Source organism: Phyllobates terribilis, unplaced genomic scaffold, assembly GCF_046119375.1.
Source record: "Phyllobates terribilis strain yellow unplaced genomic scaffold, ASM4611937v1 Scaffold_47__1_contigs__length_9908305, whole genome shotgun sequence".
NCBI classification, from domain to species: domain Eukaryota; kingdom Metazoa; phylum Chordata; class Amphibia; order Anura; family Dendrobatidae; genus Phyllobates; species Phyllobates terribilis.
Window position 1 is genome coordinate 3,442,594 of NW_027362807.1, and position 23,648 is coordinate 3,466,241.

The following is a 23,648-nucleotide window of genomic DNA, read 5'->3' on the forward strand; positions in this document are numbered from 1 at the left end:
TATTCTGACTTTTCAATTTCTTTTAAAACCAACTAACTTCAAACAGGATTGTGATAAATTTCATAAAAAAAACATTACACCTGTGCCATGATATATCTCTAAGCTGTGCGTGGCTGATGGCTGTAATATACATTTATTCACGCCTGCAGGAGATGTGTTGGCATGGCTCAAGCCCTGGTTTCATGGATTCACTCCACGTCATAAATTCCATTATGTTTTCAATCCTAAGGAGTTCAGATTACTGAACAATCTCTCCTGAAATGGGGGCACTAATACTTTCTCTACTCTCCTGCTCAGGAGTCATAGTAGCTCCAATGGTCCACCATAAATGAGTGTGACTCCGGTTTAGATCTGAAGTTCTCTCCCCTGATACATACATTGTTGTTAGGGATGTAACATATCTTTTATTCTGTATTTTTTTCCAGGTTCATTTTGTATGATAACTTTATTGTGGTGGGAAGAAAGACAGCGAAGATGAGTAGTAATGGCATAAAACAGCAAAATTTTATTAGTCGATTAAAAGTGTACAATAATGATACAAAAGATATATAAATACATGTAAATGTAAAGACAATAGGTGAATATTGGATCAAAAGAAGAAAAACCCCCGTAGCGTCTTCAAAACCCTTCATACATATATGTTCCAGTGTACAATAGGTACAGACGAAATCCACAGGAAATAGAGTAGAGAGGAAGGAGAGAGTAGAGGGGAAAGAACAGACGAGAGTACGCGGGGAGGGTGGAACCAAGAAGAGAGTCAATCAGATGGAAATGATGAGATAACCCTAAATTGTAATTCCCAAGTGGGAGACCATAGTAGCAGATAAGTCAGGGCACTCACCGAGCTGATTGATAACTCTCACCAATGTGGAGTGCACAAAGAGGCAGTCAATGGACATCCACTAGGGGCCTCGACGCGCGTTTCGCGTTTAGCTTTATCAAGAGGCACATAATGCATGGTGGATAAGGACCTAAATATATAGGACCTTAGGGAGTCATGTGAGTGATCATGTGATCGCTTTAATATGGCTGCTGCGAAGGCCGGCCATTTGGGCGCATGTGCCGGGGTCACGGCGACCTCAGCAGTTGCGCGCCGTCCATCATGGTACGCGCACATACCGGAAGTGTCTACTGACAACATCCGGGGGTGCGTCGTTGCCATAGAGATGGACGCGTGCGGGTGCCGGCCGCGATTCACCCAGCGCATGCGCACTGCAGGCCATCGTAGCAACGCCACAGTGTGTCCCATAAGAGGCCGCAGAATGTGAGTAATGCGACCAATGACAAAAAATGAAGAAATACAGACAGCATAAGAAAAAAGGGGAGGGGTATACAGAGACAGGAATGTACAATAAGAAGAATGATTGCTATGAGTATAGATTGGACACAATATATAATCAGACATAAAAGTTATATATAAAAAAATAATTTTTTTAAATACAGAGAAGTAATACAAAACAATCTTCTTAAGGGGAAATCCCAGTTCCAGCTCCGTCATCATGTAGAGGTGATACACAGAACGACTGATCCAATCAAAGACATATAGAGTGCTGGGAAAACAGTAATAAGGAACCCTAAAAATAGAAAGAAATACAGAAAATAAATTTCAGAACACACAACAATTAAAAATCCATAAAACCAAAAGAGAGGATGTTTAACCCCTAGGAAAAAACCTCTAGGGGGAAAGAAAGGACACCATCAAGAGAATGCCAAGAGTGTGCAAAGCAGTCATCAAAGCAAACGGTGGCTAGTTTGAAGAACCTAGAATATAAGACATATTTTCAGTTGTTTCACACTTTTTTGTTAAGTATATAATTCCACATGTGTTAATTCCTAGTTTTGATGCCTTCAGTGTGAATGTACAATTTTCATAGTCATGAAAATACAGAAAAATCTTTAAATGAGAAGGTGTGTCCATACTTTTGGTCTGTACTGTACCTTTTCCGGTTGTCTCACTGCGCTGGCTCTCACCATCCTGCCCTGTGCCTCACAATCAGTGTCCCAAGCCAGTAGCCTCGGGTCTTGTCGGGTGACCTGCAGTCCCCTGGACCCTATGCGGCCACCTTTTCGGCGATGTAATTGTGGTTGTTAGCTGCAGCACCTTGAAAATGCAGCAGTTTCCGGTTATCTAGCTGAGCCTGGTTGTTCTCCACTAGTTTAGGGGCCGGTCCCCTCTCTGCGGCCTGATCCCTCCATGTCCGTATAGATTCGGGCACACGGGTGGCATCCGCACTCGCCGTGCCCCTGGGATCTCCTCACTTCCTCTTGGAGCCCTCCTCACCGCTCCTCTATTCTCTTCAGTCTCTCCTCCTGGGCCTCTCAGACTGGGCCCTGCTCCTTTCTCCACTCTTCTGAGCAGAGCTCCTCCCAACTCTCTCTCCTCTGAACTGGACTGACTGAACTCCTTCTAGATGGTTCCCCTTCTTCTTATACTCCTTCTCTCGGTGCTCCCTTGATCTTCTTCCTCCTCCCATACTCACTACATGGTTCCACACTCCAGCTAGGGACCAGGGACTGTGCTCTCCCTTAGGAGCAATCTCGCCCTTCCCTACTGAAGTGGAGTGTATTGGATGCGAGTGTGTGGGTCCCAGGTAGTACTCCCTCCTTAACTGAGAGTGGGGTACCACACCTCTGGGTGAGATGCAGTACCTCTGTGGCAACTGAACCCGCAGGGGCGCCACAGAAGCCATGTTGATTCTCAAGAGCCTTTGAGAATCTAATAATGTGGAATTTTTATTGGTATCATTTTTGCCTACTGTAAGAGGGCCGCCGGACATGTCCTTGAGGGGAGATATGTGTCGCTGAGGTTGGCAGCTTCAGTGATGTTAAACCGGGAAAGCATGCTCCAGCACACATAGTGCTGAGAGTTTTAATAGGGCGTATCAGGGCCGTTTTTTTCGAGCAGTCATAAGAGATGGGGGGGGATTTGGCTACTCACATATCCCCACCCCAGGGCGTGTGTATAAAATGGAGACCAAGTGTCTCATTCAGTGTCTGTGGCTGGAAGTGTGGAGACCTCCAGAGTGTTTGAGGGTAAAAAGACACTGACTGTGAGCGGGTGAACCTGCCATATTGGATGGACTGTTCCCTTTCTGTTTTGTTACACTGTGCCGGACAAGGTTTTCTTTTGCTTACTTCTGGAAGTGCGGTTTATGCAGCATAATAAACCTGCCTTGGACATTTTTAAAGAGACAGTGTCCCGTGCCTACCTCTAACGTGGCTAAGTGAGTACCGAACCCTACACTACATAGCATGGTTTGATGGCTTCTTATTCCATATTTTGGAGGCAGAATGAACAAACAGTTGGACACCACGCTCTACTGGTTCATCCTGTGAGGTTTTCTATTAGACTGTGAACTGTCATTCTGTCAATAACTTCCCATTTCTACAGAGATTTTAAGTACAATTAACACAAGAATCCCATAGAAAAATAAATAAAGATTGCATACCACTTCTAAATCAATCTAAACACACACATCCCTGGGCTACATGCTAGTCCAGGGAAATGAAGAGATATATGCTCAAGTTTAAATATTCCTCAATTTTTTAGATTTGTGTTTAATAAAATTGATTTTGAAACGTGAGCATGTATCTCTTCATTTCCCTGGACTAGCATGTAGCCCAGGAATGTGTGTGTTCAGACATTTTAAGTAGAAATGTTCAAAAATATAAATTTCAATGATATTTTATTCAAAATTAATAATTTTTTTTTTCTTGGCAGATGACTGTACCAGAAGATCAGAGAGACAGGAGATCTTTAAATCTGATGATCTTGAGATCCCACAGGATACAATTGAAGTGAATACCATTACTCCAGATATACCATTATCCCTTCACAGCAAAGATCTGTCATCTGATCCTATGAAACAGGTCCTGTCTGCTGATTCATTACCGACTACTAAGGAAAATCAAAATAAAATAAGCAGTAAAAAACGAATTGCTCCTAAAGCAAAGAAGCCATTTTCACGTTCAGAAAATGGAAATAGTTTTACCCTCGAAAAGTTTATTCTTAAACATCAAAAAATACACACAGCGGACAATAGATTGTTTTGTTCCAAATGTGGAAAATGTTTTAACCAGAAATCAGTTTTTGTTGATCACCAGAGAACTCACACTGGGGAGAAGCCTTTTTCCTATTCTTTTTTTTTAATCCAATATATTTTTATTGAGATTTTTTCATTAGTTTTTTTTTTTAACAAAACAAGAAACCAGTACATACAATAATAAAATAACATACCATAGGATGACATACATGCATCTCTCCTATATATCCTGTCAGATTGCCCATTACCGTCTGATACAATATGAGATACTAATAATTTATCTATATAATTTTCCTAGAGAAGAATGGATAGAGACAGAAAGAAGATGGCGGAGAGGATAATGCATCTCACCCTAGAGATCCTCTTCCGGCTTACTGGAGAGGTGAGAGATTCTGATGACGTCACATTGCATCATTCTTATCTATGGGAATAACAGATGGACAGAACTGGAGAGGTGAGGACTCTGGAAATGTCTGGAGTGAGATTTATGAATGTGTCTCTCCATAACCAGGATTACACAGTAGTGAAGAAGACCTCTAGTGAGCGCTGTCAGGACCCTGTGTCTGAGGGATGGGGAAGACCCCTGAGCCCAATCACAGGGCCTCCATCTCACCCCCTGATACATGAGGACATCAATGACCAGAAGATCCTAGAACTCACCTACAAGATGATTGAGCTGCTGACTGGAGAGGTGACACTGCTGGGAATGCTGGGACATTTATACAGTAACGCTATGGAGGGATCGAGGGGATGACTGTATCATTGTATGTGTCAGGTTCCTATAAGGTGTCAGGATGTCGCCGTCTATTTTTCCATGGAGGAGTGGGAGTATTTAGAAGGACTCAAAGATCTGTACAAGGACGTCATGGTGGAGGTTCCCCAGCCCCTCACATCACCAGGTAATAGACAGGACTAAATACACACGGCCTATAATTATCTGTATGTAAAGAATGAATTCAGCCCCTGTATGTGTTTCCTCCAGATCTATCCAGTAAGAGGACAACACCAGAGAGATGTCCCCATCCTCTTCTTCCACAGGACTGTAAACAAGAAGATCCCAATGTTCCTCAGGAACATCAGGTAGATGGAGAGAAGGTGTCATGAAATCTCCCCTATGATGTGTAGATGGCTGTGTAGGTCTTGTGCTCAGTCTTGTATTATCCACCAGTATTATATGTTTTATACTTGTGTAATGAGAACGGTGGAGATGGCAGGATTAGAGCTGATCATAGATGTGACTTCTCCATCTGTCTGTGACTTTTACAATATTTGTTTCAGGGTGAAGATCTGACCCATATTAATACTACAGAGACATATGTGAGAGGTGATGAGCGGTGTAAAGAGGAGATTCCTACATATGACTACCCAGGTGAGTAGTAACCATTAAATGCAGAGAAGTCACAGATTCTTCTCCGTCACCGGCTGTGGCTGCTTTATCGGTGGTGTAGTCTGGTTGTGTCACAATTGTGTGATCACCATTTTACCTCTAGACCATAACATTTTCCTCCATCCAAAAATGTTCACATTACTTTTTGTAATTGTGAAAGACCTTTTCTATAGAACTCACAACCTGGAGGATCCACCTACCCCCTGGGATTAGGAGACGCTGACCGTTACCTGCCCAGATCTGTACACTACAAAGCCAAATGGCAGCGTACGTAGAATGTGCTGACAAGTGAGAAAATCAGTTGAAGAGAAAGCGGAGGGTAATGATGCTGTTGGCTTCCTAGATCCCTGATATCTTATTGGATGAATCTACCTTCTCCCCCTTCTGTGCTGCTGAATGTGCTCATATGGTCCCTACAAGACCAGGTCCAGTCTGTGGCCAAACTTCACTTTTATTTTAGACAGCATTAAATGTGCAGTGAGGCCAAATGTGAATTTCTGTACAATAACAACAGAGTTTCCCTTTATCCTGACTTTTCAGTTTCTTTTCAAACCAACTAACTTCAAACAGGATTGTGATAAACTATACAGAAAACATTACTCCTGTGCCATGATATATCTCTAAGCTGTGCGTGGCTGATGGCTGTAATATTCATTTATTCACGTCTGCAGGAGATGTGTTGGCTCCAGCCCTGGTTTCATGGATTCACTCCACGCCATAAATTCCATTATGTTTTCAATCCTAAGGAATTCAGATTACTGCACAATCTCTCCTGAAATGGGGGCATTAATACTTTCTCTACTCTTCTGCTCAGGAGTCATAGTAGCTCCAATGGTCCATCATAAATGAGTGTGACTCCGGTTTAGTGTTGGATTTCTCCCTTCATACATACGTTGTTCTTGGGGATGTTACATGTTTTTATATTGTTTCTTTTTTTACAAGTTCATTCTGTATGATAGTTTGATTGTGGTGGGATCGGCCGGCCTCACTTATGTGCGTCTGTAAGTCTTAAAAGAAAAGGTCTTCCTTGCCACTGCCAAATGCCCAAGATCTAAATTTAATCTAAGCTCTGCACTATTATAATAAGTTATTTTTGAACGTCTAATATTTCTTCTTGAAACTCATCTGATAGAAAATATTGTCCCTTACGATAGTTTAGATTGCCAAGAGCCACCGAGCCCCATACTCTAATTACCCCAGAGAGGTTTCACCACTAGTTACTTATTTTTTACTGAAGAAGACTGTTAAGTTTGATCATTTCAGGAGATGTTATTGTCTATAGTCACAGTTTTGCCCATCACCATTTAACCCCTCTACATAAATCTGGACTTCTACAAAATCAGAAGACACAAGAGTAGTCAGTAAACGGTTCGGGGTCACAACAGGAAACAAATACACAAGCCGGGAGCTGAGCACAGAGGACTGAACCAGAGGAGAACAAGGCTGTATCTGGCAGCTTCCGGCAATATGCTTCCAGCTTTAGTAGGGTGTGGTGCTTTCCAAATGGCTGAAGCAGGGAGCAGATTACTCCAGCTGGACAGCACACACACCCATACTGCCAGACTGGATGGTACTACTGGTCCCAGGCATCCTAATCTTAGTGGCTGGACAAAGCCTGCGCCGCCCAGAGCTTCTAATTCTGATGTATCCTCCATCACCAGCGCCGCCTGCAGATTGGATGAGGCGGCACTTGGGGACAGAAGCATAAGAGAAACCTAGGCACTCAGGTAATGGATTTTAGCAAAAGAAATTTTAATTGCAGTCCACAGCAAAAATAACGTTTTGGGCTATGCGACCTTCATTAGTGCACGCCAGACACCAGCAGTGGATACCGCGGTCTTGTCTGTCATTTCTCCTTATCTTCTGGTCCCAAGGAATCACGTGCCTGAGACACTGCGTCCTCACCCTCCTTCTCTATTTCATTCCCAGCAAGTGGTACACTGATGAAGGTCGTATTGACCGAAACGTTATTTTTGCTGTGGACTGCAATTAAAATTTAATTTGCTAAAATCCATTACCTGAGTACCGAGGTTTCTCTTATACTATATACGGTTTTGGACCCTACTCGTGCACCCTGGTCCAGTTGTGCTGCGTTTTCTACCACTATTGGTAACAGAAGCAGACGTCACAGGAGCCGATCCCAGAAAACAATCGAACACAACTTTGTCAGAAGCCTTAATATGACAAAATAACAGAAAACCAGAGCAGTAGAAATCCCCGTAAAGTGACTCCATTTTGGAGATTATAACCCGTCAGTGAATTTAATCTATAGGAGTAGGGACTATTTTGACTCCACAGGCGCTTTCCGGAAATTAGCACGCAGTGGATGTTGGAGAATGAATCTTGTACATTTGCCATTTTATTACCCAACACATAGTGCCCAGATTGTGCTCCAGGAGACACACACCGTAAATTAAGTGGGTTCTTCTCACTATAGTAATGCCAAATACATGGATGCTAAATGTGGTTTGGGCACACTGCAAGGCTCAGAAGCGAGGGGGAGATCTGACTTTGGGAGAGCAGATATTGCTGGATTGGGTTATGGAAGCCATGTTGCATTTCTAGAGTCTTTGAGCCACTAATAATGTGGAAACCTCTGCTTTTCCACTGACAGATGATGGACCTGAGTGGGGACTTGTTTTTTGTGAGATGAGTAGAAGTTTTTATTGGTATTATTTTTGCCTACATATCATTGTTTGGTGGCTTTTTATTCCATATTTTTGGGGGAAGAATGAACAAACAGTTGGACACCACGCTCTACTGAATCATCCAATTAAGTTTTTTATTAGACTGTGAACTGTCATTGTCTTGGTGAATAATTCAATTTTTTTTACATAACTTCTTATTTTTACAGTTTAAGTAGAAATGCTCAAAAATATAAAACTCAAGGATATTTTATTCAAAAATAATAATTGGCTTTATTCTTAACAGATTACTGTACCAGGAGATCAGAGGGACAGCTGACATCTTCAATTTTTAAATCAGATGATCTTGAGATCCCACAGGATGCAATTGAAGTGAATGACATTACTCCAAATATACCATCATCCCTTAACAATGAAGATCTGTCATCTGATCCTATGAAACAGGTCCTATCTTCTGATTCATTACCAACTACTAAGGAAAATCAATGTCACAAAATAAGCATTAAAAAACAAATTGTTCCTAATGCAACGAAGCCATTTTCACTTTCAGAATATGGAAATAGCTTTTCCCGCGAAAAGTCTACTCTTAAACATCAAAAAATACACATAGCAGAGAATAGATTTTCTTGTTTCAAGTGTGAGAATAGTTTTAACACGAAATCATCTCTTGTTAGACACCAGAGAACTCACACAGGGGAGAAACCTTTTTCCTGTTCAGAATGTGGAAAATGTTTTAACTATAAACTGAATCTTATTATGCACCAAAGAACTCACACAGGGGAGAAGCCTTATTCATGTTCAGAATGTGTGAAATGTTTTAACAATAAATCAGATTTTGTTAAGCACCAGAGAACCCACACAGGGGAGAAGCCTTTTTCATGTTCAGAATGTGGGAAATGTTTTAACCAAAAATCTAATCTTGTTACACACCAGAAAATTCACACAGGGGAGAAGCCTTTTTCCTGTTCAGAGTGTGGGAAATGTTTTAACCATAAACTGAATCTTATTATACACCAAAGAACTCACACAGGGGAGAAGCCTTTTTCCTGTTCAGAATGTGGAAAATGTTTTAACCAGCAATCATCTCTTGTTAGACACCAGAGAACTCACACAGGGGAGAAGCCTTTTTCCTGTTCAGAATGTGGAAAATGCTTTGTGAAGAAATCATCTCTTCTTAGTCACCAGAGTAATCACACAGGGGAGAAGCCTTTTTCATGTTCTTAATGTGGGAAATGTTTTACATGGAAATTAACTCTTAATAAACTTCTGCTTAATAAACATCAGAGTGTCAAAATTCCTACGCTCAGTGTGTCTTGGACGCTGTGATTGACAGCTCAGTTGTTCAATCTGGTGCAGTTGTAAGCTGAGCTGTCGGTGCTGAGTAGTGTTGAGCGAATTTGTTTGGCATTTCAAATTCGGGTTCGTGTTCAGGGTTCTGGCTGGATTGCACCAAAAAAAAATCGGCTCCACCCACGAACATCCCTGAATTGCCACGCTGATGTTATCTGTGTGACAGTGTGGTAAATCAGGGATGTTCGGGGGCGGAGCCGATTTTTTTTGGCGCGAACAAGCCGAAACCCCGAACACGAACCCGAATTTGAAATGCTCAACAAATTCGCTCAACACTAGTGCTGAGCTTCTTTCAGGTGTTTCCTATTCTAGGTGATTACCCAGTTACTTAGCTGAGCTGTCAGTCTCAAACTTCTTCCAGATGTATCATCTGCTCAGTAGTGTGCTTTGTATTTTTGTGCTCTGTTAATCCTTTGCTGTCTGACTTTGGACCTTGTCCTGACCATCCATTTGTCTAGCCCCTTTGCTCTGATCCGCTATCTTCCTGGTATTCTGACCTCAGATCATGACTTGACTTCGGCTTTGTCTTTTAACTTTAGTTTTCTATGTGTTCTCTTGCTATCTGACCCCAGAACTTTTGACTACCCTGCTTCACAGCCTGTCCATGAGTTGTGACTAGCGCCACATTACGCATGACCTATACTTTTTTCCCGCACCAATGGATCCAGTTGGCGCACTCTGTGATCAGGTGTAAAATATGACACAGATGGTTCAGGAACTGGCCAGGAAATACCAGAAGTTAGGATCTTCACAGTCCCAGCTGCAGGGTCAGTTTTCTAGTACTATGAGTGCTTCCCAAAGCTCTCCAATACCAACTGTTGTTATGACTTCGGTACTTGCTGACATGCTGTTGGTCTCCCAAACCAGTAGTATGTGGAAAGGAAAGAAAAGTGGAAAATCTGCACTGCTGGTAGATAATAGTAAATCCAGGTCCACACTAGAATATTATGCGTTTTTTTACTGTCTATGCATTACGAAGTACCATACTTCATCCTCAGGACAAAAAAACATATGACAAGTGACAGAATTCAGCCATAGAGTGGGGTAAAAAGTGTTTGCCCCTTCATGATTTCTAATTCTTTTGCATGTTTGTCACACTTAAGTGTTTCAGATCACAAAGCAAATGTAAATTTACTGTAAGTAAAAAATAAGTAAATACCAAATGCAGTTTTTAAATGAAGATCTTTATTATTGATTGTCCCCTAAACACAATAACTGGTTGGTCCACCCTTAGCAGTAACAACTGCAATCAAGTGTTTGCGATAACGGGCAATGAGTCTTTTACAACTATCTGGAGGAATTTGGCCCACTTATATTTGCAAAATTGTTGTAATTCAGCCAATGTTATGCACATGCCCGGACTGGCTGGCGTGTACGTGATTAGTGATCCCACTGTACCATGAACCGGGGAGTGCTTGAAGGGGCGTAACTAAGTATCAACCCGATCCGACCAAGGTCGCACGGCGGCTCAGTCGACTTCGTGCACCAAGGAGGAACCGTGCAGAGGGACCAGGTGCTACTCCTAGGTCAGACCCCGGACACGGCTGTTGATCCACACCAGGGAATGCAGGAACAGGCAGGTTAGGCTGGCTCACTGACAGGTGGGTATTGGCAGGCACGACTGGTATGCAGACAGGTGGGTACTGGTAAGCACGACTGGTATGCAGACAGGGGGGTACTGGCAAGCACGGCTGGAGTGCAGACAGGGAGGCACTAGCAGGTTGGAGCGCAGGCTGGATAGGGTCCAGTACAGACTGGGATTCAGGAACAGAGCCGCAGATGCGGTAGACAAGCAGAGCAGAGAGGAACCGCTGGAGCGGTGGGCAAGGCAGAGCAGACAGGTACTGCCGGAACGGTGAGCAAGTTAGAACCGAGAGGTACCGCCGGAGGGTTGAGCAAGCAGAGCAGGGCGAAACCGCAGGTGTGGTGGACAAGGCTGAGCAGGGCGAAACCGCCGGAGCGGTGAGCAAGGCAGAGTAGAGAGGAACCGCTGGAGCGGTGAGCAAGGCAGAGTAGAGAGGAACCGCCGGAGCGCTGAGCAAGGCAGAGCAGGGCGAAGCCGCCGGAGTGGTGAGCAAGGCAGGGTAGAGAGAAACCGCCGGAGCGGTGAGCAAGGCAGGGCAGAGAGAAACCGCCGGAGCGGTGAGCAAGGCAGGGACGAGAGAAACCGCCGGAGCGGTGAGCAAGTCAGAGCAGAGAGCAAAGAGCTCTGTTCACATGGAACAGAATGGAAGGGACAAGCAGAACCAGAAACACACAAGGTACTTGCAATGAAGTAGCGAGTGGACTCTAAACTCACAAACAGAAGTACAGAGACAATGAGTTGGAGTTAGGTGCAGGTTCAGACACTGCAGGAAAAGGGAAGATATGGACATAGAGACAAACAGGCTAGGAGAGTGTTCAGACAGGAACTGACACTGCAACAAGATACAGGAGCGAGTCTGGGTATACGGTCCCCAGAATGGCGGACAAACAGGCTAGGAGAGTGTTCAGACAGGAACTGACACTGCAACGAGATACAGGAGCGAGTCTGGGTATACGGCCCGCAGAAAGGCGGAAACAGGCTAGAAGACACAGATAACAGGTCTGGGAATACAGCCCCCAGAATGGCGGGACAGGCAAGAAACAGAACAGGACCTGGCGACTTCAGAGTAGGAGCACACTAAAATTAGTGTTGCTCAGGCCTCTCATACAGGGTGGAGTGGGTTTAAATATCCAGTGACTCACAGCAATAGGCTGGGGACGCATTAGGAGTATGCCCACAGCAGCTATAAGAAACAGGAAGTAACCGGGCCGCCGCCCTAAGCAGTCAGACCAGAGGCAAGCACACAGTATGAACAGGAGCAAGACTAGCAGACTGGACTGAAGGTTAAGATTGCGATCTTGCATAGTGAGAGATGGTGCACTATGCAAGCACGCCGCCAGGTATGTTACAGCCACATTGGAGGGTTTCCGAGCATGAATCGCCTTTTTAAGGTCATGCCACTGCACTCAATGTGATTGAGGTCAGTAATTTGACTAGGCCACTCCAAAGTCTTAATTTTGTTTTTCTTAAACCATTCAGAGGTAGACTTGCTGGTGTGTTTTTGGATCATTGCCCTGCTGTGTAATCAAAGTGCGCTTCAGCTTGAGGTCACTAAGAGATGGCCGGACATTCTCCTTTAGGATTTTTTAGTAAACAGCAGAATTCATGGTTCCATTTACCGCAGCAAGTCCTTAACTGAGGCAAGTGGGGCCTGCAGATCTTTAGATGTTGTTGTGGGGTCTTTTGTGACCTCTTGGATGAGTCGTCGCTGTGCTCTTGGGGTAATTTTGGTCGGCCAACCACTCTTGGGAAGGTTCATACTGTTCCATGTTTTTGCCATTTGTGAATAATAGCTCTCACTGTGGCTCGCTAGAATCCCAAAGCTTTAGAAATGGCTTTATAACCTTTTCCAGACTGATAGATCTCATTTACTTTGTTTCTCATTTGTTCCTGAATTTCTTTAGGTTGCAGCATGATGTATAGCTTTTGAGGATCTTTTAGTCCACTTCACATTGTCAGGCAGGTCCTATTTAAGCGATTTCTTGATTTAGAACAGTTGTGGCAGTAATCAGGCCTGTGTGTGTCAAGGGAATTTAACTCATTTCAACTCAGTCATTTTATAGCTAACAAAAGAGGACACTATGTAATAGAGAGGGTGCTGTGAATAACAAAAATAATGAGAATATTCAATGTAAGGGATGGTGAGATAGATGATATGTAATAATTGTCAGTGCCCCAAATAACAGAGGACGCTACATAATAAAGGACGGCACCATACATAAATAGAGAGGATGTTATGTAGTAAGGGACGGCGTTATACATAATAAAAGAGGAAACTGTAATTAATGTGTTTTCATTGGCTGTAAGCCATAATCATCAACCTTAACAGAAATAAACACTTGATATAGATCACTCTGTTTATAATGATTCTATATAATATGAGTTTCACTTCTTGTATTGAAGAACTGAAATGGATTAACTTTTTGATGATATTCTAATTTTGTGAGAAGCACTTGTATGTATATGTGAAATGCATGGATCTAAATTATTTGGCACAGCACTGTATCCATAGTTTAATGATATATGATAAATTTATGATTATCTATATGTATAAAAACCTGGTATCTACACTTTGTCACTGCTTGAGAAAGGCTCACATTTGGAGCCGAAGCGTTGCATCAGCCCTTATAGGTTAATAAATCGATTTTTTCAAAGAGGACTGTCTTGATTTTTTTGCATATATATATATATATATATATATATATATATATATATATATATATATATATATATATATATATATATATACTGTGTATATATATTTATATATATATATATATATATATATATATATATATATACTGTATATATATATATATATATATATATATAATGTATGTATGTGTGTCATGGTGTTACACACACGCCGCTAGGTTCAGATAGGGCAAGACAGGTTTCATGAATTCTTTGGAAGCCAGGGGGAACCGTTATTCAGGGCGAGCATAGACCATGTGCTGCAGCTTCTCTCAGGCACACAGGGGTATTGACCCTCTGGCACAGACACGTAGGTTGTTTCACTTGCTGACCAAACACACTTGACAAGAGTCCTCATAAACGGTAGAAAAGTAGTATTTAATAAGAAGCCGCCCAGCCAGTGCAAGTTAAGTCTTATGAGCAACAGGCTCCAGTGACAAACTGTAAAATATTTATCTCTTATGATAAAAAAATACATAAGAAACTTTGAAGCTTTGGTCCGAATCATGTTTAGTTTTAAATATTTTCAGAGAAAGACTGAGTTATTTTGAAGATCTTGGCAGAGACACCTGTTCTGTACGTCAAACCTATAGGGCTCTTGTCTATATGGGTTATTTGGAGATAACTAATGATCCTTTTAAATATGTTTAAAATATGCTAACATGAGGTAACTGTGCACGTAGTCAAAATGCATATTCCATTACTAGGTTTGCCTTAATATGGAGAAGCTACTAATATATCAACAAGTTGCCATATTGGGTTATGAAACTGTAAAAATAATCTTCAATGTCTGTCTATGGGGCAAGATGGTATATAAGCAGAGGCAGTTGTATGGAGAGTAGATATCTCATACCTTGAGAATCTCCACCATGGATCATCTCATGCTTCTAAGACTGGATATGTAAGAACTTATAATTGCTTCCTTTCTCTTTTTAACCTGATACTTCTTTTTGTGTGCTATGAACTATTTTTTTCCATTTTTGTAATCACTTTTAAATGAACATTGAGTTAAGCTTTTGTTTTATCCACACAACTCAAGATTGCTTTTCTTCCATCCTCACCGTGCCCTTACCTAAAGTAAGGAAGTGTTAATTTTTCTAACATTAATGGCGAGCCACAGCCAGTTCTAACTTTTTTTGTGCTATTTTTGTGTGGAATCCTTCTCCTTGCACAAAAGGGGGGAGAGTTTGTGCTAAAAATACAGTACAGACCAAAAGTTTGGACACACCTTCTCATTTAAAGATTTTTTTTGTATTTTCATGACTATGAAAATTGTACATTCACACTGAAGACATCAAAACTATGAATTAACACATGTGGAATTATATACTTAACAAAAAAGTGTGAAACAACTGAAAATATGTCTTATATTATAGGTTCTTCAAAGTAACCACCTTTTGCTTTGATGACTGCTTTGCACACTCTTGGCATTCTCTTGATGAGCTTCAAGAGGTAGTCACCGGAAATGGTCTTCCAAGAATCTTGAAGGAGTTCCCAGAGATGCTTAGCACTTGTTGGCCCTTTTGCCTTCACTCTGTGGTCCAGCTCACCCCAAACCATCTCGATTGGGTTCAGTCTGGTGACTGTGGAGGCCAATTCATCTAGCGTAGCACCCCATCACTCTCCTTCTTGGTCAAATAGCCCTTACACAGCCTGAAGGTGTGTTTGGGGTCATTGTCCTGTTGAAAAATAAATGATGGTCCAACTAAACGCAAACTGGATGGAATAGCATGCCGCTGCAAGATGCTGCGGTAGCCATGCTGGTTCAGTATGCCTTCAATTTTGAATAAATCCCCAACAGTGCCACCAGCAAAGCACCCCAACACCATCACACCTCCTCCTCCATGCTTCATGGTGGGAACCAGGCATGTAGAGTCCATCTGTTCACCTTTTCTGCGTCGCACAAAGACACAGTGGTTGGAACAAAAGATGTCAAATTTGGACTCATTAGACCAAAGCACAGATTTCCACTGGTCTAATGTCCATTCCTTGTGTTCTTTAGCCCAAACAAGTCTCTTCTGCTCGTTGCCTGTCCTTAACAGTGGTTTCCTAGCAGCTATTTTACCATGAAGGCCTGCTGCACAAAGTCTCCTCTTAACAGTTGTTGAAGAGATTTGTCTTCTGCAAGAACTCTGTGTGGCATTGACCTGGTCTCTAATCTGAGCTGCTGTTAACCTGCGATTTCTGAGGCTGGTGACTCGGATAAACTTATCCTCAGAAGCAGAGGTGACTCTTGGTCTTCCTTTCCTGGGGCGGTCCTCATGTGAGCCAGTTTCTTTGCAGCGCTTGATGGTTTTTGCAACTGCACTTGTGGACACTTTCAAAGTTTTCCCAATTTTTTGCACTGACTGACCTTCATTTCTTAAAGTAATGATGGCCACTCGTTTTTCTTTACTTAGCTGCTTTTTTCTTGCCATAATACAAATTCTAACAGTCTATTCAGTAGGACTATCAGCTCTGTATCCACCTGACTTCTGTACAACACAACTGATGGTCCCAACCCCATTTATAAGGCAAGAAATCCCACTTATTAAACCTGACAGGACACACCTGTGAAGTGAAAACCATTTCCGGTGACTACCTCTTGAAGCTCATCAAGAGAATGCCAAGAGTGTGCAAAGCAGTCATCAAAGCAAAAGGTGGCTACTTTGAAGAACCTAGAATATAACACATATTTTCAGTTGTTTCACACTTTTTTGTTAAGTATATAATTCCACATGTGTTAATTCATAGTTTTGATGCCTTCAGTGTGAAGGTAAAATTTTCATAGTCCTGAAAATACAGAAAAATCTTTAAATGAGAAGGTGTGTCCAAACTTTTGGTCTGTACTGTATATGTTGTACAAGTCTCAGGAATTCCACATATTCACAAGGATCAGACGGAATCTACAGGACGGTGAGGAGTTTGTCTCCAAAGCATACAACCACGTGGAGGTCTGCGGAACACAGAAAAGCCACAAAGGACCATCCATTGACGGTTGAATCAATCCAGGAGAGGAAAAGCCATTCCATAGGTGAGAAATGGATTTTATTCTTGACTATTCTAAGAAAAGTGACATACAGTTTAAGTTTGTTCATAGCCATACAGATGCACAATTATGGTCTATTTGTATAGCCAATGTGAAGCAGAGAATCTTAGTATTGATAAAAGTTTTTTTTCTGTAAAAAAGTTACAGAGAAAGCTTCAAAACGTGATGCATATGGTCCGTGTGTTCAATAATTTGGTTTTTGAAAAAACTGACACATAGAAAGCATGGATTATCACACAGGACATCAGTCATACTGACAAACAGGTGGACACACAAGAGACCAGTCATACTGAGACACAAGACGCTGACGGGGATTACTTTGATTGTCCAAATTGTTTGATTTTGGCAGAACATATTGAACAATTGGAGGATCAAATTGATACTCGGACAGAGTTATTGTCCAAATTACACCAAGACATAAAAAAGGTTTCTGTTCATACAAGATCCAGTAGTAAAAGTGAAGATAATGCCTCCACATCATTTGTACCAGACACAAAGTCCAGATGTTTCAGGAGAAGGTTTACAGGGAAATGAATTACAAAGGAAAAAATTACATGACAGAGCAGCACGAATCAATCTTAAAATACACGACCAATTAATGAAAATTGTAAAAGACATTCCAAAGTACAATGAGAAGATGGAGAATGCAGACATTTTTGAATCTAATACAAATAAATAAATTCAATCTTAATGATGAACAAAAAAACAAGACATTCAGAGTTTGGTTACCCTCACATATGGCAAAAATATTACAGACCACACCCAGATTAAATGAGGATAATGAACTGACACATAGACAATTGCTATTATTTACCACAGGAGACTCGCCCTCTCTTGACATTTTGCATCATTTGAGAGCGAGTGTCCATGATGACCCGTTTGCTTTTTTGGTCAAATTTGTACAGGCCTATAGAATGGTGATGCCTGTTGGGCCTAATGAGGAACCAACATTGATGATCAAATTGTATGTAACAAAATTCAAGTACCTAGATCCTGTTTCAGTGCCATTGACTAGTGTTCAGACATCATTGCAGGAGGCAACACCTTTTATTGACAAAATTAGGAAATCCATGAAGCGGAACCAGGTCAAGGCAAAAATAGCTGTAGTTCATGAGGAAAAAAGATAGACAACTGACATCAGAGAAAATTCAACCAAACCCTAAACCCACATTAACATCTAGGAACAGAGATTACACTGAACGTAGAGGTAAAAATATCACACAAAGGAACAATATACATTGTTATTTTTGTGGTATACCTGGACACTTAAAGTGGCAAGGCAGGAAATTTTTGAGAGCAGAATCAGAGGCATGTACACCGGGAACAGGTAAGCTTGGAAGAGAAAACTGACTTATTCCAAAATCATCCAACAGACCTTCTGCCCCTCCATTCAATTCTCTTACCCTCACACTGACAATACACAAACACAGTCACCATATGCTCCATTAATCAGACAGATCAGAGAGATGACAGTGAAGGAGTCAAATTACAGGGACAGTGCTTTTAAAAGACACACTGGTCTGCTCCCATCTTCTCCATCTCTCTGACTAGCAAAGAATGCTCCCACACCCTATCCATTGGAATTTGTGACTTGAGTTACATTGGATGACTGTGGAAGACCATTTCTCAATGTGATTTTGACAGGACAAAGTGCTGTGTTTTTTATTGATACAGGGGCACAATTAAGTGTTACTAACCTTGATTTGATGGTAAAACCAGAATCTCCAAGTTGTAATATTATCGGATTCAGCGGAAAAGGAAAAAAGCAAAGCTCGTTCCCAATGTTATGTTGGAAATACCAGGTTCTTTCAAAACAGGAATTGACATTTGGCATTGTTGTGATTCTGAGAATATACTTGGCACAGATTTTATGCAGAAATTCGGATGAGTAATTGATCTAGGCAATCAAGTGATCTGGAAAGATTCTAATGGACGTAAACCTGTAGTCATTGACCCTAGTGAATATAGCCATGTTGGAAGTATTTGCTTGAATGATGTGTCATCAGATCATTTGTGGCCTGAAACTGGTGGTGATGAGGTACTGACTGAAATTGTACAATGTTTTCCTTCTCTTTGGGTTCAGTTCAGTTATGAGGTTGGGTACAATGAAGGATGTAATTGTGAATATAGAAGGACGTGATCCTCCTCCACAGTGTCAGTATAAATTGCCTCCAGATTCAATTGGTTCTATGTCTAAGATCATACAGGAATTGCTAGCTCAAGGTGTCATACGTAAGGCTAACTCTGTAAGTAACAATCCTTTATGGTGTGTATTGAAATCTGATGGTACATATCGAATGATATTGGATTTGCGGATGTTTAATAAACATACTCCCAACGTTGCTCCCATTGTTGCAGATACTCATGACATGATGGCAAAGGTAAAATATTTCTCTGTACTAGACATTAGTAATGTTTTTTTCAGTATACCTCTTGAAAAGAGCTGTCAGTATAAATTTGCATTTACTTTCTTGGAGGAACAATATCTGTTTTGCAGGTTACCTCAAGGAGCACATTATTCACCTAGTGTTTTTCATCAGGCGTTGGTAAAGGTATTATTCAGATTTTCTAGGCCTGATTGCATACTGCAATATGTGGATGATATTCTGTTGTCTGCTGAGGATAAGGAGTCACATGTTTCTCTTTTGACAGAATTGTTTGAACTGTTGTATGATGCAGGGTTGAAACTGAACACTAAAAAGGTCAAATTGATGCAGACTGAGGTCAGGTTTCTGGGAGTATTGTTGAGTCCAGGAAATAGACAGCCATTGCAGGAAAGAATAGAGGCGATCGCTTCTCTCCCAATCCCAACCACACACAAGGCATTACAACATTTTTTGGGTCTTGTAAACTATTCCAGGAATCTCATTGAAAATTTTGCTGAAAAGGCCAGGTCTTTGTACGATCTTTTGAAAGGTGAAAATAATGATTATTTTGGTCCTTGGGGTGTTGAACAACAAACCTCATTTGAACAATTGAAAATTCATTTACAAAATGCACCTGCTTTGTCCACAGTAGATCCTTCAGCTCTATTTGTTTTGCAAGTTCACACATCAGAGACAGCGGTGTCTGCTGTTCTGTTACAATTGCAGGCAGAAGAGTGGAGAATTTTTGGCTATTTGGTAGGTGTCTTCTTTGCAGTGAAAGCGACTGAACGCGTTGTTGGTTTTAACAAAATCATTCTGCAAATTCCTCATTCTACACTAAAACTTCTCTGAGAAAAATATCCCACATCAGAATTTGCTCATTGGTTTCTGTCATTGTCTCCCAATCAAATTGAGGTAGATTATAAGGTCAAATATGTTCTTCCTCAGTTGATGCAGTATGAAGGGCAAATTCATGATTGTCTCCAGTCTTTTCAGGATCCTATTCCATCGCTTTTCAGACGGGAGGCAGAGGTAACAGACGAAGCAGTTTTTGTAGATGGTTCGAGACTCTATTCAGATGGGCACTATAGTTACATAGTTACATAGTTTATAAGGCCGAAAAAAGACAAGCGTCCATCCAGTTCAGCCTATTTCTTGTGCACTGCAGCTATTCCGCAGCGTTGATCCAGGGGAAGACAAAAAAAAAACATGCGGTATAGGCCAATTTACATCATTGAGGAAAAATTCACTTCCCGATACCAATCTGGCAGTCAGATTAAATCCCTGGATTAATTAACTAAGCATAAGATGTAATTTTATTGTTCTCAAGAAAGGCGTCCAGGCCTCTCTTGAACTCATTAAGTGAGTTGGACATCACCACTTCCTCTCCCAGAGAGTTCCAGAGTCTCACGGCTCTGACCGTAAAGAATCCCCTTCTGTGCTGGTGCAGGAACCTCCTTTCCTCCAGACGCATAGTGTGCCCCCTCGTCTTTGTCACCATCCTTGGTATAAACAGGTCATGGGAGAGATCTCTGTACTGCCCCCTGATGACTATTATAAAGGATATGCCATTTTTTATCCTAAAAGAGGACTGGTGGTAAAACACAAGTTACCGAGTCATTTTTCAGCTAAGAGGGCATAGCTAGAAGCAGTAAGAATGGTGCTACAGCTGAATGAGGCTGACGATCAGTGTCCCATTGTAATCTACAGTGATAGCTCCTATGTTGTGAGATCACTGACAGATTACCTGTCAGTTTTGGAAAAAAGGGCTGTAGATTCTTTTAGGGCTATGTGCCCACGATGCGGAAATGCTCCGGATTTTTTCCTGAGCGTTTCTGCATCTCCCTGGCAAAAAAAAAGCATGTGGATTGTACATGCAGATTGTACACGCGTTTTTCCTGCCAGGGACAAGCGGATGTGAAGCGTTCTTCACATGCATTTCCGCATGCGGGTTGTCAAGCGATTTTAGCATCACTTGGAAAGTACTTGACAACTTGGTCACACTATATAAATTCATGCAAACGGCATGGATTTATATAGTGTGACCGAAAGAATGGTAAAAAATAAATATCATACTTACTGTAACGGGTCCGGGTGGTGGAACCTCTGTGCCTTGGAACAAGGAGGGAGCCAGAGGGGCAGGTGCTACTCTGGGGACGACCTTGTAAAAGAGCAGGTGGCTCCCACGGGTTAGATAGCTGGGACTGACCGCTATAGCGGGTGGACACAACAGGCAGGCAGCAGTCTCTGGGTTAGCTGACGGGTGGTCACGGTACATGACGGAAGAAGTCTCTTGGCTAGCAGGCAGGTGGTCACGGCATGTGATGGCAGAACAGGTAGAAGTCTCTTGGCTAGCAGGCAGGTGGTCACAGCATGTGACGGCAGAACAGGTAGAAGTCTCTAGGTAGGCCAGCAGGCGAGTAGCAGACGTGCGCTCCCAGGTGAGCGGGCTAACAGGTACGGCAGGTAGCAGGCAGGTAACTGACAGGTGCTTCCTGGTATGCAGGTGGACTCGCCCATAGACAGACTGGAGGATGATTGGAGACAGACTGTCGGGCTGGAGAGAAGACAAGCTGGCAGACAGGACCTGAGGTCTGAAGCAGAGGTAAGTATGCTTTGCAACAACTTTGCTCGGGCACCTCCATTTTGGAGGAGGTGCTTTATATATGGGAGGTCCTCCGGCCATTGGCCGGGGACTCCTTAGGACGGCGCGTGCTGTCCCTTTAAGAGAAGGGGAGCGCGCGCGCACCCTAAGCACAGAGCCCGGTAAGGAGCGCGCGCCGGCAGCAGCGAGGAGGGGAGCGCAGGAGGACGCCACGCCAGGAGCGAGAAGGTGAGAGGGACGGCGTCTCTGCGTAGCAGTGGGCAGAGACGCCGATGCTACACTTACCTTCCGATGGCCCCTGGAGTCTTTATTCAATGCGTCTCGGCTTGCCGGCAGCTCGCGGTACACTGAAGGACCTGCCGACGTCAGCGTCTCGTGACCCATCACATGACTAAATGACGTCAGCGCAGGTCCTTGAGTCCACCGCGATCTGCCGGCAAGCCAAGACAAGCACACCGGAGGCCATAAGAAGGTAAATATAATATTTCTTTTTTATTTTATTCTTTTTTTCACAGTTTCTATGGTACCCAGGTCCGGAGGATAGTCTCCTCCTCTCCAGACCCGGGTACCATCCGCACATTGAAACGCATGGAATGCGCATCTACAGATCCAGTGATGCGTATTCCATGTGTTCCAAAGCAAGTCAATGGTGGCGAAAACGCAGCGCTTCCGCAAAATAATTGGTAGTGCTGCATTTTTTTCCGCAATGATAATCCGCAGCGGAAATTTCCGCAGCATGTGCACAGCATTGGGGAGCATGGCAGGCCTTCTATCAAGCGTTTTTAAGCGTTTCTGCAGCGGAATTGCCGCTGCAGAAACTCTTAAAAAATGCATCGTGGGCACACAGCCTTACAAGACTCTTGTACATAGTGACACACTGAAAACAATTTTTGAGATAGCTTCAAAAACCCCTAATAGTTTTGCAATTGTCAAAATTCCTGCCCCTAAAAATTCTGATAATGAATTATCTGTTGGAAATGCAACCGCAGATACGTTAGCCAAAAAAGGCAGCCCTGACAGGAGAAGTGTTTGAGCCTGAACCTCTCGAGGTTTTAGCAGTTCAAAGAACAGACACGCGTATCCCTTCTTTTGCGGAAGAACAAGAAAAAGATACAACTCTTGTTGCTTCCCGGGTTTTGTGCCATGACTTAAATGGGGACTTGCGTCCTGTTGTATCAAAACATCTACAGGATGAGTTCACGAGATATAATCATGAAAGCTTGGGTCATTTGGGCCAACAGAAATTGTTAGGCATTCTCAAAGAGAGATTTTACTGGGAAAAGATGGAAGAGACTGTACGAAATATTGTTCAATCATGCCTCATTTGTGCCCAAATTAATCCAAAACCAAAACGACAGAAACCGCCACTACTCCGAACCGCACCTGCAGATGGTCCTTGGTCTACGTTACAAATAGACTATATTGGTTCATTACCATCAGGTAAAAATGGTCTCAGGGTATGCATTGATTGTAGTAGATGTTTTTTCTAAATGGGTTGAATTTTTACCTGTCAGGAAAGATGATGCTTTGTCTACAGCTAGAGCATTAGTTACTCATGTCTTTTGTACTTGGGGGATCCCAAGAATAATTATCTCTGATCGAGGAAGTCACTTCACAGGAAAAATCATGCGAGCAGTTTGTACTATTCTAGGGGTACAATAGTTTCATGTACCTTACCATCGACAGTCTGCTGGTATTGTGGAAAGGATGAATAGGATAATAAAACCAAAATTGCCAAAATGTTATGGGACAAAGGTAATACTTGGGTGGATGCAGTACCTTTTGTACTGTTGAGTGTTGGAGGAACAACTTCCTCCACAACTCAGTTTACTCCTTTTGAACTAATGACAGGAAGAAAAATGCCATTGATTTTCCCACATGAACCATTTTTGTCCACACCTCAAAAAGATGCTGTTCCAAGGTCCAAATGGTTGCAATTGTTGCA

At 42.3% G+C, this 23,648-nt stretch overlaps 1 pseudogene; it reads left to right on the forward strand.

Moving 5' to 3' along the window:
• The first annotated feature begins 474 nt into the window (after positions 1-474).
• LOC141191589 (uncharacterized) overlaps positions 475-23,648 on the forward strand; it is an 82,267-nt pseudogene continuing 59,093 nt past the window's right edge.